The 14,372-nt window shown below is 38.0% G+C and overlaps 1 long non-coding RNA gene across 7 annotated transcripts in view; it reads right to left on the reverse strand.

Moving 5' to 3' along the window:
* The window catches only part of LOC106858582 (uncharacterized), a 276,548-nt gene that overhangs the window by 77,590 nt on the left and 184,586 nt on the right, over positions 1-14,372 (reverse strand). For 6 of the 7 annotated variants that reach the window (XR_015805485.1, XR_015805484.1, XR_015805486.1 and 3 more), the window contains one exon: positions 1,296-1,407. The exons of the other annotated variant lie outside the window; for it this stretch is intronic. This is a non-coding gene — a long non-coding RNA (uncharacterized LOC106858582). The remainder of the gene's footprint in view (positions 1-1,295; positions 1,408-14,372) is intronic. 7 annotated transcript variants of the gene reach the window in all.

Raw genomic sequence — 14,372 nt, forward strand, 5'->3', positions numbered from 1 at the left:
AAACAAGATCAGTTCTATCTCAGAACTTAAATAATTACTAGGTTAAAATAAAAACCTTTAAGTGTCTCAACACTTTTCATACTCATTAAATAAATACAAAGATAACACCTTTTGTTTGGGAAATCCCCATCCCATTGTTGCCAGATTATAGAATATTGAGAACAAATATGTATGTCTCATCTTTTGCTTTTTCCTAAGTGCCTGGTCCTGATCTCTTCTAGAGAGAGAGATTTGTTCTGAAAAAGCATTGTCTCAAGAAAAACAGTTGGAACACATTTCCAGAAGTTTCCAGCCTCAGTGTTGACTAAACAAGTCCAAAAAACTTCTAAGGATGAAGAAACACTTCTCACAAAGAAGCCTTTTTCTAATGTCCAGCTCGAACCTCCCAGGCTGTCTCTTGTTTCAGCAGCTGTAATTAGCAAGGTGTGCTTGCACTGATCACCTCCCTAATTTTCTCCATGCTTAGCCCAAGCCAGGCTCCTGTTGCTGGGTCAGCATAAGCACCGAGTAGAGACTATATGCTGCCTATATTAAAAGCACAGTACACTCATGTTCTGCAAACTCTCATCCTGCAGGAAATCCATCACCTGGGGCAGGGAGGAGGCAGGTGCTTATTGAATCCTGCCCTTTGGCTTCTCTGGCAGGAGGAGTGGATGCAGCCCAGGCTGAGCTCTGGGGGCTGTGTGGTTACAGTCCTGAACTGCACAGCACACACTCAGAGCACGGTGGTGACAGAGGGAAACACAGCCTTACCTTTCCAATAAAGCTGCACCTGCTAAGGCTTATCCTCAGCAGTAAAATGAATCTTCCATAACTCTATAGCTGTAGCAGGGTGTAAAATCTCTTTCTGTCACATAACACACTTAGTGCTGGCTTTATGTGCAAGTAAGCCAAGAATGGGGTAACTCAGGCTTATAGTTGAACACTACGAATACAAGCACTTGCTGGACCAGCTCCCAAGTGCCTCCTTCATTATCTCCATATCTCAAAACTAGGATTTCTAATTCAGACTGCTCAGTTTCTCCATGCTATTGTACTTCCTGCTATGCCAAACAGAACCTTTTCATATTAATTTTAGCAGATGCTTTAATTTATCCTTTATATTATATTTTATTAATGCCTATTGCACTGGCATCTAGGCAGATGGCCAACTTCAAAACCAAAGTTTTATGGAGGAATTACAAGAATAGTCAGGCAAATGGGTTCTTCACAGCTGGGAAGCTGTTACAGTATGGTATATTTATAGTATATAAAAGATACTTGTGAACAGAACAGATGGTAACTTAAGAAATTACCTGAATTTGGATTTTGTCCTGAATTTCAGTAGGTCTTTGTGAGTTTGACATTCAGCAGTTTTATTCTTTCAATCTCTTTACTTTCTCTTCTAACATCACACATTCAGGTTTTCTGACAAAAAAAAAAAAAAAACAACTTTCATAAACTTTAAAACATATATGTTTCAGAAACGTTAAGCAATAACTTGGAACCGTTAAGGAATCCAGCAGGTCAGCAGATTTCTTACAGTCAAAGTTATGAACAGCTGCACTGTCTCCCACAGATGTTACACAACACTTTATAAACACATGGCTACCTAAGTATACAAGTGTGACAAACATATCAGCTCATCACCTACATGGTTGTTTCATAAGCTATTTGGAAGTAAACTCAATTTACAACTGCTTAAGTTTTGAAGTTCAAGTCTAGCTGGGAAACTTTGGAAAATGAGAGAAGCTTTTAGAGCAGTTTCAATGCCAGCTGTACCTAAGGTACAGTTTACTCTTCCTTTCTGAGGTTTCTAGGAACTGAAAGCCTTTTGGGATGTGCATCATGATTTTTAGACACACATAGCATTTACAAGTTCTTTATTCCAAATTATGTATTTTACACTTGCAACATCAATGTTTATCAGCTGAATTCAAAGGATAGATTACCAATATCCAAATGGGTATAAGACCCTCATTTCCAGTTGATTTACAAGCAAAAGGACATTGGTATTTTAAACCTGAAATTCTGCTTCATTAAATCTATGGCCTGGTGACCATTAATTGGACTGCTCTGTGATGCAAGGTCTCTTTTTCTTGGCACAGCCTCCCTTGCAGATTACCTGTGGCAGCATTTTCTGTATTACAGAACACAATATGGACAGTCTTAAGTTCAAAATTAAATTTAAACCAAAAAAAAGGTGAAATTATTTAATAAAAATTATCTTGGTTACACAGAAAATTTCTAGTCTATCATCTTTGGTCGATTCAGTAGTTTACTGCTCAATATCCTAAGTGAGCCTTGGGCTTTTACACAAGCACGGATAGAGATCAGCGTGTCAGATATTGCATAACATTTGTTCTGTTTTGTGTATAGTCACTATCATTTGTTTTAATAAACTAAAATATTAATTATAAACTCTTTCCAGAAGGACCTTTGAGCTTTTTCTGTGGAGCCACAGAATCTGATTAAATGTAAGAAAATAGATTGTATTTATCTCTTGATTCTCAGATGGCTATGAATCCAGCAGGCCTCCCTAACAGGACAGCTCTGAACTCCCCTAATTCAGCTCTTGCTTGTTTGGATCAACAACAGAGATGTTCAGCTTGCTGCACACCTCAGTGAACTAACCTGCACAAGGAAGCTACCATACAGATAACTTATACAAAATTAACTTTCACTAAGCTTGTTTTGGGGGTTGCTTAGTCATAAAATCCAACCATGTATTAAGATTTAAGGGAAAAGCTCTTAGTTGTTTTGTCATATAATTATTTGATTGTACTTTTCCACAAAGACAAATCACATTTTTCTGGGTTGTATGTCACAAGTTCTCCTTGAGATATCTACCCCTTCCCAAACACTTTACAAACAGCCTATGGAGCTTTGTCTTCATAATCGTTTAAAGTAACACATTTGCCTTCCAGTTAAATCCACATTCTACAACACTTGACTATACTGCACTGGACTGAAAATATTTTAAAGCAGTTGCACATTTTTCAGTTCCCAGAAAGTTTTCTTGACATTTATATATATTAGACTTATGGAACATTCTGGAAACATCTTGTTTGCTGCTAAGGCAGCTAGTAAGTGTCAACAGTCAAATTTGGTTTAAATATACAGCAGTTGAAATATAGGGTTTAATTATGAAACATATATGTGAGCATGAGCAAGAATGTAAAGCAAACAAACACATGATGTATGTTTAAGTTTAGCATTATTTAAACTCTAAATTATTTTTAGATTTTTCCTTTAGCTCCAAGATTAGCCCACTAGATACTGATGTTTTTAGACTTAACCTATTCTACGTTATAAAACAGGAAATTATCTGGAAAAAACTGTGAAATAATCTCAATCCTTCTGCTTCCCTGGCTCGCTTATTGAGGCTGGCTTTGGATCTCTTTGGATGTTTTTAGCACCCATGAAAAACAAATTCTACCTAGCACTAATGAAAATTTTAAAGAAAGAAAAAAATCCACCCAACAAACAAATAAATCAACCTGAGGGGGGAAAAAAGGCAATAAAAAACCAGAACCCAAAACAAAAGAAACCAAGAACAAACTACACCTCCTATTTCCACTGAAATCACTTTGGGCCAAATTCAACAAAGGACTGAAGGACTTGAAAGGCAATGGCTTCAGGGCTTGTCTTTTCAATGCCTGGAGATGATGTCAAGCCCGCAGGTGCCAGGATGGGCTGTGCAGTGAATGCAGTGCAGAGCAGGAGTCTCACACACAGAGTTTGCAGCAGCCAGGGAGTGGGAGCCATCAGAAACCAACCACTCATTGCTGGGAAACAAGAGTGGGAGCTCCTTCAGCCCTTCAGCTGATCTACCCAGGACCAGAACAGCCACGAGCTGCTCCTCCAGACTTGGGGGCAGTGAAGGAGCTGAGATTTTGCCTGTGTTCCTCAGGCAGCACCCTGCATCCCAGCCCTGCCAGAGCCAAGCAGGGATGCAGGCAGGTGAGGCAGCAGCCTGCTGGGGCTGGGCTCAGCCACCACAGTGTGCAAAGCCTCCTCTGGAGCTCAGGTGTAAGCTGGAGCTCAGCCTGCCAGCCCTGGGTATGCACAGAGGATGAACGGCCCTGGCCATGCCAGGCTCAGAAGGGAGAGCTCAGGGAAGTGCAGGGATTGGAACAGGGAGCAGCTAAGACCTAAACTCAAAGTGAGAGTCCTGAAAACCCGTCTGCAGCCACTGCCTTATCTCCAAGTTCAGTCCAAGGATTGGTGGCTCAGCTCTTTCCTAACACAGGATTCAAAGTCCAGAGTCTGATTGCCTTTACTCACCCTAGCAATATTTTTCACAAGGGGAGTACACTAATATTTAGGCTCTGTGCAGTAGAACATATTGCTCAAAGTGAGCAATGGTGGCAGAATCTATTCCGAGGGGAAAAAAAAAAAAAAAAAAAAAAAAAAAAGAGCAATTGCAAATTCTGTGAAAAACTTAACATGGACATTTTTTAGCATCAGAAAATTCTGGAGGCTTCCAAATAAACTCATAATTCAGAAGCATTTGAGAGACAGCAGTGCATCAATAATAGATTTTTAGTAGGTTATATCCTTGAAAGAAGGTATATGGTAGAACAGACAAAATAAAGTTGTTGGTGGTCTAATACATTGCAAGTGGTTTGTCACCTACAAGACTGCATTCCTTAAAGATATCTAACACACACATACAAAAAAAAAGTATCTCAAGTGAATTTATTGACCAAAACCAGTTCCACAGAACCAATTAGTATCTTACACAGGCTGCCCTGCAAGGCTTATGAGGCCATCCATCACTTGTCCATTTAACTATTTAGCATTTGTTCCAGCAATTTGTCACACTGTCAGAACGGTAGCATTTCAGAATAGGAGTTTTGGTTGAAAGAAATCTAACTCAGATAGTGCAGATATTTCTTTTCTAATAAGACTTACACAAGATTTATGTTTCTATTATTTTTAACCTTAAGCATCTTGTCTGGAAGGTGAGGTTAATTCTTTGTATTTCAAAGTTTCCACATTTAAATCAATCGTGTTAGATGAGAATTTAAAAATATTATGCAAAATGGAATTACTTCAAACTTCATCAACAATTCACAGTTCTGACATCAGGGAGTGCGTTATCTTACAGCTGCAGTGCTTACATTTTTATCACTTTTGCCATCTAGTCATTTGCTTTTATGTTTATTTTTGGTGACTTTCTTAATTTCACAGCACCAAAAGAATAAAAAAAAAATACTTTTCCATTGAATGAGAGGCAAAGTTTCAATATAACATTAGCATGTCTACTCACAAGGTATTTTAGATTTTTCAGGCTCTATATATCTAAAGGGAAAGAAAAAGGATTGCTGATGAGTTTCAATTACTCACCTCCAGCTATTTATAAATATAAATTTAAATGAATGCATAAAAACTAAAATGCAAAAGAAATATTTTTTCAAGCTCTGCTATCTCTAAAAGAATATTTGATGTCTGTAACACAGGTACTGAGAACTGTTTCAAAAGACTGGCACTTGCTTTTAAACACATCCAGAACATTTTACCTGAACAAAATGTAGGAATTAGACTAATGCAATTCCTACATCAATGGAAGCAGCTACAATGAGTATGTCAGGCAACCTGTTAACACCTTGTCAGAGAACTCCTGCTGTTCTACCACGCATGCTGGTGTGTCCACACACCTGCAATTCTGCCACTTCACAGACTCCACCAAAATAAACAGGAATTGTTTCAAAATAACCTTTAGATTTGCTTATTGTTTCAGAAGCAGGATTGTATTTTAATGGTGCAAGCGCACAGAGCAGAGGTCTGCTCTCCTGGTACCCTGTAGAGTTTCCTGATTTAGATTTCTTATAAAGCGGCTGCAGCAAAGAAACCTGGGAATCAAATGCCATCTCTGCATCTGAATGCTGTTAAGTAGCTCCCATGGCATTTCTCCCTGACTCTCAGTGTGTGTCTGTCACTAAGCTCACTCCCAGAGATAAAACAGCAAATGTGAACTCCTGCGGGAAAGCACATCAAGTAAAAACCTTTCTTGAAGCCTTGAGAATGCTCCAGCTCAGTCAATCTTCAGGCCTTCAATCAGCACACCCATCTCACCTTGTATACAGAGGGTTTTACAGTGTACAGCATTAGGTAGGGATAACCAAGTGTTTAATAAATAGAAAGTGAATATCTCTGTGTAAAAGGCTTAGCAAATACATAAAACAGCGACTAGATAATACAAATTAGCACTGCTCAAACACCCCAAAACAATCCCCACTCCACTTTGCTGAGTAATCTTAGTGTTCAACATACTTAAGAGATTTGAAGTATATATTTTATTTGTCTCTATCTATTTCTGCCTATAATTAATTGCAGCAGTCAATGATCTTGGTTATCTGTTAAATATCACTCTTGTATTAGTCTGCCTGTAGAGGATGCATCTACCTTAAATATAGGTTACTCTGCCCTCAAAATAAATAGTATGTCTAGTTACACTCAAAATAGCACAGTAATACTTGCAATACTGGAGAGGCAAAGTGGTAGAAGGAGAGAACCTGCAGGACAGACCATCAGTTCACCAGAGCCAAGGAGCTGGTTCCAGGCAGGCACAGCCAGAACACTCAGCTGGAAGAGAAGAAGGTGCTCACACCCATAGGGGTTCTGAGCCCAGTAAGTAAGAACGTCCAGCTTCAGATCCTGGGGCTATGGAACACCTATTTACTTATCTTTGGAAGAGGGTTTGCCTGTTTGCTCTCTTAAATATATGTCCAACATTGAAAAAACAAAATATACATGGAAAATTATTCCAGCTGCAGAGAGTGACATGAGAAAAAAAACCCAACCAACGAAAAACACAAAACAAAACAAAACAAAAAAACCCTGAAGACAAAAAGTTTCCTGTGTTAAACACAAGCCTGAGGGGAAAACTGCCCACAGCCAGCAAACTGTCAGTTCATCTAACCTGTCTTTAGGGAAAACTTGGAAACCTACCAGTAATAGGACAGAAAAAGAAACCCAGTAACGAATACTATGGACTGACTTCGACATAGTGACAGTAGCAAGTCCTTTTGCCAGAAACCTGAGGAAATAAAAAATAAACCAGAAGAAATTATCTTCTGATATTTACATACTGCACTCCCCTCTACTCACACTCCTCCTGAAAAAAAAATTTAAAAAGCCAAAAAACCTCTCCAGCTTCTGATTTTCTTTTCATTCCCTTTTGTAAAGGAAGTTCCAGGTCAGCTCCCAGAAGTTGCAGAAAAGCTTTTGGGGGTTTAATAATCCAGAGTTAATAGCCATTCATTTGGCAGGTTTGGTACTGAAGGCGGGTCAGAATTAATTTCTTGCTTAACCAAGGCTGAAATTCACATTTAAAATGTAAAAAGATATAGCTGTTACTGAAGTCTCATTCAGCAAGAGACATTCAGAGTGAGATGATCACAGCAAGAACTTGTGCTGAATACAAAAAGCATCTGGGAACAGGTACAGTCTCAAACAAAAAGATTAATTTTGAAAGATAAAAATAAGAAATAACCCAAATTCATCATGAAGAGCCATACCAGCCTCTGCCTGCCTGTGTGTAGCTGCTGGCAATGACATGAGAATTGACCTCTAAACCACGGCTGCTCCATCAGCTGGCACTCTGGGCAGTTCAGTGCAGAACTGATTGGAATCACATAATCAGTTCAAAAAGGTTTCACAATGGCCCTAAATATGGTCGCTATCAGAAAGGGGGCTCACAGGTATAAAGATCAATTACTATTTCAGTAACATTCAGTGAGATACATTTATACTTCCATCAAGATGGGAGGAGGAAAGTAAATCTGAAGAGGCAGGATTTCAAAAGGAGTACAGCAGCACTTTCCATTATAAACATTTCCAGGGAAAGAAAATGCGTGAAATGAAATAAAAGATCATCTGTAAATAATCACATTAAGCATTAAAATTTCCTGAAAACAGAATCTGGAACTAGAAAAGTTTATGTAAATAAAGCAAAACAAAACTATTGGACACAATATGCCTTATCCTAGGATGCCCTTCCACATTTTCTTCTTATTGCTCCGTCTACCTCTTTCCATCTGGTTTTCTTGTCTCACTGGTAAATTTTTAAGGCCTTAGGGAGGAAGAGGACAGTTTTTCCACTGTGTGTATCATGCCAAATGTAAAAAAAAGACAAGTGTCCAAAGTAGACATGTTGATTAGACACTTCCATTTAGAAAATGCAATCTTAGAAAGCATCCAGTACATGATATAGACATCTACTTTGAGTTTCAAATTCTCTAGGCATTTTCTTTGTCTAACACTTGTTGGGATTAAATATTTTACCCCACTTAATATTTCTGGAGTGCACTTGCTACAAAGTTAGGCACGTATAAATAGCTCTTTTGTGGATTCAGGCAATGATTTGTATCCTCACTCTTTCAGCTATGGAAAAGTAAGTAGAAAATCTGATTCTGAAGCCAACAGTGGTGACTTCACATTCATCTTTCACATAAAAAGGTCCACAACCTTGGGTTCAGAGCAATGTCTAGAAAGAATGAAATGCAAGAGCAGTGCCCCTTGTTGCAAGCATCCAGAAGTTAAGAATGTTCTGCTGTACCACGGAGCTGGGGAGAGAGGCTCTGATAAAGGACACGCCAGGGCCTGTGTCACCAAAGCTGTTTTCTTGCCCTGTTCTTCCTGCACACTTGATCTCTACACCCAAAATACCTACAGGTATTACCTTGAGGTAAGATGAAGGAAAATTCTGGGAGCAACTGTAAAAGCCATAAAACTGATGTTTGAGGTAGCAATAGAAGCTGATAACTGGAGTTCACATGGTTTCCAAGGCTTGCTAAAGAGCTCTGCAGAGTTTGAAGTAGATAGACTATATGATAATGTGGCTATAAGTCATGTTCATTTAGAAAGCAGAACATAATGCTAAAGGCATTCTAGACTGGCTTAATTGCACCCCTACTCAGAACTGTATCAATTTAAAAAAACAAAACAACAAAACAAAGACCTTGCTGGCATCACTTCAGAACAAATCCACCCTCTGTGAATGTACAGCCTATGTGGCAGCCATTGATGGGAGAAGATTGTCCTGTGCTGAAAGATCACTGGATGCCAGCAGAGATCTCAAAGCTGCCAAGCCCCGTGTTACATTTCTCTGCACACTGCTCTGCTCCTCCCAGGGCACCGGGTGCATTGTCACTGTCAGTTTGATCTTTCTGACTCCACCTACTACTGAATTTGCTGAGCTTTAATGCTTGCCTTTACAACACAGGAGTAGGCAGTTTGCAAAATAATGCTAGAATTCATAATATATTCTATCATTAATAAAAATGTTGCACACACATATCCAGTAAACACAGACCACCAGATGAGTCCCTTACGTACATATACAAAAATCAAGTGATATACATACAAAAAGCAAGATTGCCTCATCATTTGAATTAAAATTCCAGTGAAATAAGTGGCATTATTCCAAATTCATCATAGCTTATCAGATAAGCAGATGGTTGCCCAACACAACATGGGATAAGGAATTTACTGAAAATGTATATTGTTCTCAAAGAAAAACTTGAAGAAAGTACAAAATATTATAAAATGCTTTTTCTTTTAAAGTAGTTTCTGCTTTTACAGCTAATCTGGCAGAGGAAAGTGGATGAAGCCATGTGATAGGGCAGTTATATCTTTTATCATATCAGAAAAATTATTCTTATCTCTTATGCTCTTCCTAGAAAACTCAAGAGAGGCAATCCAATTATAACAGCCAGCATAACGTGAGATTAGTTAAAATTTCAAAATAGAGTTGAAATTGTTGAAAGCGCTTAGACTTTTATTCGACAGTTCTTTAACTGAGAATCAAACATGTTATTCAAAGAACAAGTTCTGTTTTTTTTTTTTTTAAAGAGATTAATCATCCTTGTTTCTCATTTAAAGTCTGGGGACATAGCCAATCTTTTCTCTGTGTTCTCAGAGGGAGATATTTCATTTTGAAAAGAAAAAACAAAATTGTTCTCATCTCCTTTATACGTTGTCACGGTAGACAAGCCACCACAAGAAAAAAATTTCTTTGGTTCACTTTTCAGCAATAACACCAATGCTAAAATTTTTCTGGAGTTAATACAGAATCTGATCTCTTGGTGCTGTATCCATAGAAAATGTTACCTGAAAAAATGTTTTTCTTATGCTATTTGGGGAGGGGGAAGAAATCAAAAAGAAATTGTAATCAAATGAGAAAAAAATTAAAACTATTTAATTATTCCTGCATTTTATTATTTCCTTTGCAATGTAACATCTCTGTTTAAACTCACTGAAAATTTGGAAGCCTAGTAAATCCAGGACCTTGCTAGTAAAGTGTCATATCAAAGCTCCAATATTCCATGACTCCAAATTTAATAATTTCCTTTAATAGCCTATGTAGTTAGAAGTATTTTTGCCAATCTGACTGATTTACTACCAGCCTGAGAACCTCCCTTCAGGCCTCACTTAGAGCTCATGATTAGTTGATGCTGGTAGCAATAAGTGTTCTTCATGGATTCATGAACTAAAATATTTTGCACATTTCAATTGTACATTTGATTGGTGTTGTATCTTCTCTTACATAAACCACTTGAACTTATAAGACTATTTTCCCGTTTAAGGGATTTGAAAAAGAAAAAAATAAAAAGAGAAAAATTAGATACAAAGAATTCTGTGAATTGGGCATGGATTTACTGCTTATTACAATGGCTGCTCGAGACATTTCATTTGTCTGTAGACACAATGTAGGAATATAGGTTTAGAAAACAAATGTAAGTATATTATATTTTATATTCATTGTTATGTATTCATAAAAGCTGTGGACAGATTATTCTTGCTTGACATTTGTACCATGCCAGTTACTGCCACAACAGTTAGATGGCTAAGATGAAGAGAAGTGAAATTTTTTTCCTCAGGAAACCTAACTTAATCAAATGTTGTCTACAACTTAAGGTACTCTTCTACCATGGCAAGAACTTCTATCTTAAATGTAGTTTTCACCAATTACATTCACATGTACTGTGCACATACACTGTAAAGTGCACCACCAAAACATTCTATTTAGTAGCCTCTACACTCAGGCTCTAGGAATAACTTTGTAGGCTCCTTGACAGGAAAGAGACAATAATCCAACAGCTTCATTTCTTTGAACTAAGTAACTAGGGATTTGGGGACAGTCCTTACTAGAGCTGAAAAACAAAGAACTAAGACTGCAAGTTAAAAATACATTTACTGACAGCACTTCTCTCCAGCTATGGTCTTTTCCCAAACTATTATAAATTAACAGTACCTTTGTGCAAGTACTGCTCAGAAAATATTCTCAAAATGAGTCTTTGGTCTTATGTCACAAATCTGCTTATTGTTTTTTTGTCTTGCAGCTGCACCTTGAAACCAGAGCTTGCAATAAAGAATAGATAGTTGAGAGGAGGGAGAGGAATCCAAGCAGCATCCCCGTGTGCACTTAGAGCTCATTCAAAGAGAGAAGCCAAGACATGGCCAAAGCAGCTCCCTTTGTCACCAGGTTCTGGTGCTTGTGCTGGCTCTGATGACATGGGAGGCTTCTTCCTCAGCCTGCTTTGCATGCTGCAACTGGGCAGAGCTGCCTGTGACAGGACAATCACACTGGCCATCCCATCAAATAACTCCTGTCACTTCATGCATTGAGCTGGGCTGTCTTTCCTGTGAGCACACTGACCTCCAACTTCTGGCAGATGAGAGAGGAGCAGGAGAATGGGATTTCCTTTCAACTTATTCCTGTGGCATTTCCACTTTCCTAGAAGAAAAGATTTTCATAGTCTGTCCATAATATGATATAAGGCCCATAATAAAAAGACCCGGCCCATAATAAAAGGACCCAGCAAGGATTTTTTCCTATATTTTTTCTCCTTGTTTTAAAAACACATTAAAAAGCAACAAAGCTTGTAACAAAGCAAAAAACAGGAAGCTATGTGTATATACAAGTACATTTTTCTAATGTGACATATTTATTCTGTCTGGACCTGACTAAATAATTTTAGCAAGTAATACATTATATTTTAACTAACAATGTTGAAGCTCAATAAGAGTTATTGAATTCCAGTTCGCTTTGACATCTAGGGGCATGGATAAGAAATTATTCAGGAACACAAGATCAACCTCAACTCACCAAGACAACCATAACCTCTCTTTCTCTCACAAAACATACCTGGCTTTGCCAAGCTTGTCCCCTACCTATGGAACATCAGAAAAATCCCTAAAGAAAGGAGAGCTACCAGCACCCTGTGGAGACTTGCAGTTAGTTTTCTTTCACTCCTGATAAGCACAAAACCAATTAATTAACTTCTGAGGTTTTTTCCCACTAGTGCAGGAAGCTGCTGTGCAAGTGAATCAGTGGCTATTTCACTTCTGCAGAAAACAGATGAAGTACCACATCAATATTATTTTATTTCCAAAAGCTTCTTCTTAAATGCTGAAACACCTTTCATCATGCAATATTTAAAATATAATCTAACCCTTATGAAATGCCACTAAGACTGCTGGTAGACCTAAACTCTCTCATCAGGTAGTGTTCTTTTTATCTGCTTCTTCTTCCTCTTCACTCTTTTCTTTTCTATTTCCCCCTCACATCATCCTTTGTTAAAATCTATCTTTCCTCACCAAGCCCACAGATGAAATTCAAAGATAGTTTGTTGTAGTCCTTTCTATTAACAAGGTTTGACTCTGAGTGCAAAACATTGTTTCTGCAAATATTCATTTTGTGTGTACTTACATGAGCACATGTAGACCACTCAAAAATGCAGTAAATAATTTGCCAAAATATTTTTTTTGTTTTCTGCACTATTGTAGGTACATTTCAAAAACTAAAAGAAACCTTAGCAGAATCTATAGGACCATAAATTAGAAAAAAATCATCATAAACTTAGGCATCAACGAACAAAAGATTCCCTTTAAGAAGTACAAATACTAATGTTAATATTGTTAGCAGTAGTTCCTGTGAGGCAAAAGGAACTTCAATTTGACATTACTAAAATGGAGGTTTTTACATTACACAGACCTCCAAAAGCTGCTATCTAATAGCAAATGCTAGACACTTTAATACTTTCTCTTTGCCAGGCGTAGAAGCAGCAGTGACACTGTGTATCTCAGTCTCATTGCTCTCCCCACATCTTGGCACGCTCCACTTAATGTTTTTCCAAGAAGCCAATGTCAGCTATCATAGCTTCCCCCTTCTCCTAAAAGCAATGCTCCAGCCAAAGAAAGACAACCAAATAAATTGTCCCCTTAAACAGAATCTCTCTTCCCCCTTTGGCCATGTAAAGGATGCAATCCATCTTTGTCTGCCAGAAAACTAAAAAGCAAATCTGCTTTCCTATGTAGACCCCAGAGTTCTGGAACAAGCTGGCTGATAAAATGCACATGGTTCACTGCCAGGTTCTTCTTCAAGATCCCAAAAGTTTAAAAGTACTTGACACTACTCTGTTTTCCAGGATTTGGTTAAGTACAGACAGGAAAAAAATATTCCTTAAAAAGAAACAAACAAAAAATACTACTGGCTTTCTATGCTGCTTAAAAAGGCTGTATCCAGCATAATCTAACCCAAACTTCTTTGATGCACCTCCTCCTTGCCAGCATCCTTTTCTTTCCATTAATTTCCTCTGACTGTGTTTGAGAATCTATGCCAAGCACACAGACCAATTCATGCGTGAAAATTTTAAAACAGCTTTCCATTGATTTTTAGCCATTCCTCCTTATTACAGAAGTCATCACACACAGCCAGGAGTCAAAGAAATAGTAAATTCATATTGAGAACTACACAAGTAAGACATCAAGTTTTCTATTAAGCAGCAGTTTAGCATCTTGGAGCAAGCAGGTGTTCTGCACCATATAATTCTAACTTGTCCCTACCTAGACACACAAAGGAAGGCTCACAGCCAGCAAGGAGATCCAGACATAAGCACAAACAAAAAATTATTTTTTGGCTGTGGGCAAAAAGAAATAGTTGCTGTCTTTGTTGATAAGTTCTCCTAGGAAGCGTGTCTCCAAAGAAAATTACACCATGAAAATAAAAGCATGATATTCTCCTAGCTGGCTGATTCCTGTGCTGACTTTATTTGCCCCTTATTTGTGACAGAATGCTACATTAATTTTAAAAGTCAGTTCATTGAATAATTAGAATTATTTGCTCACCACCATACCATCAGACCTCATTTGCCTTTCACCACTACCCTTTCTGTATTACTTCTCTAGACAGCCTTCTGGCAGTAACTTCAGGGTCAATGCTAAAATACCTGGGATATCTGAGCTTGCACCTCACCTTGAGTGACACTGACTAGCAAAATGCACGTTCAGTTAGGAGAAACTGATTCCTGAAATGCATTTCTTTCAACAAACTTCTAATTCCTAATGGAAAATCTACTTAGTTTTCCAACAGATCATAGAGC

The sequence above is a fragment of the Sturnus vulgaris genome, chromosome 9, assembly GCF_052056855.1.
Source record: "Sturnus vulgaris isolate bStuVul1 chromosome 9, bStuVul1.hap1, whole genome shotgun sequence".
In the NCBI taxonomy this organism is placed as follows: Eukaryota; Metazoa; Chordata; class Aves; order Passeriformes; family Sturnidae; genus Sturnus; species Sturnus vulgaris.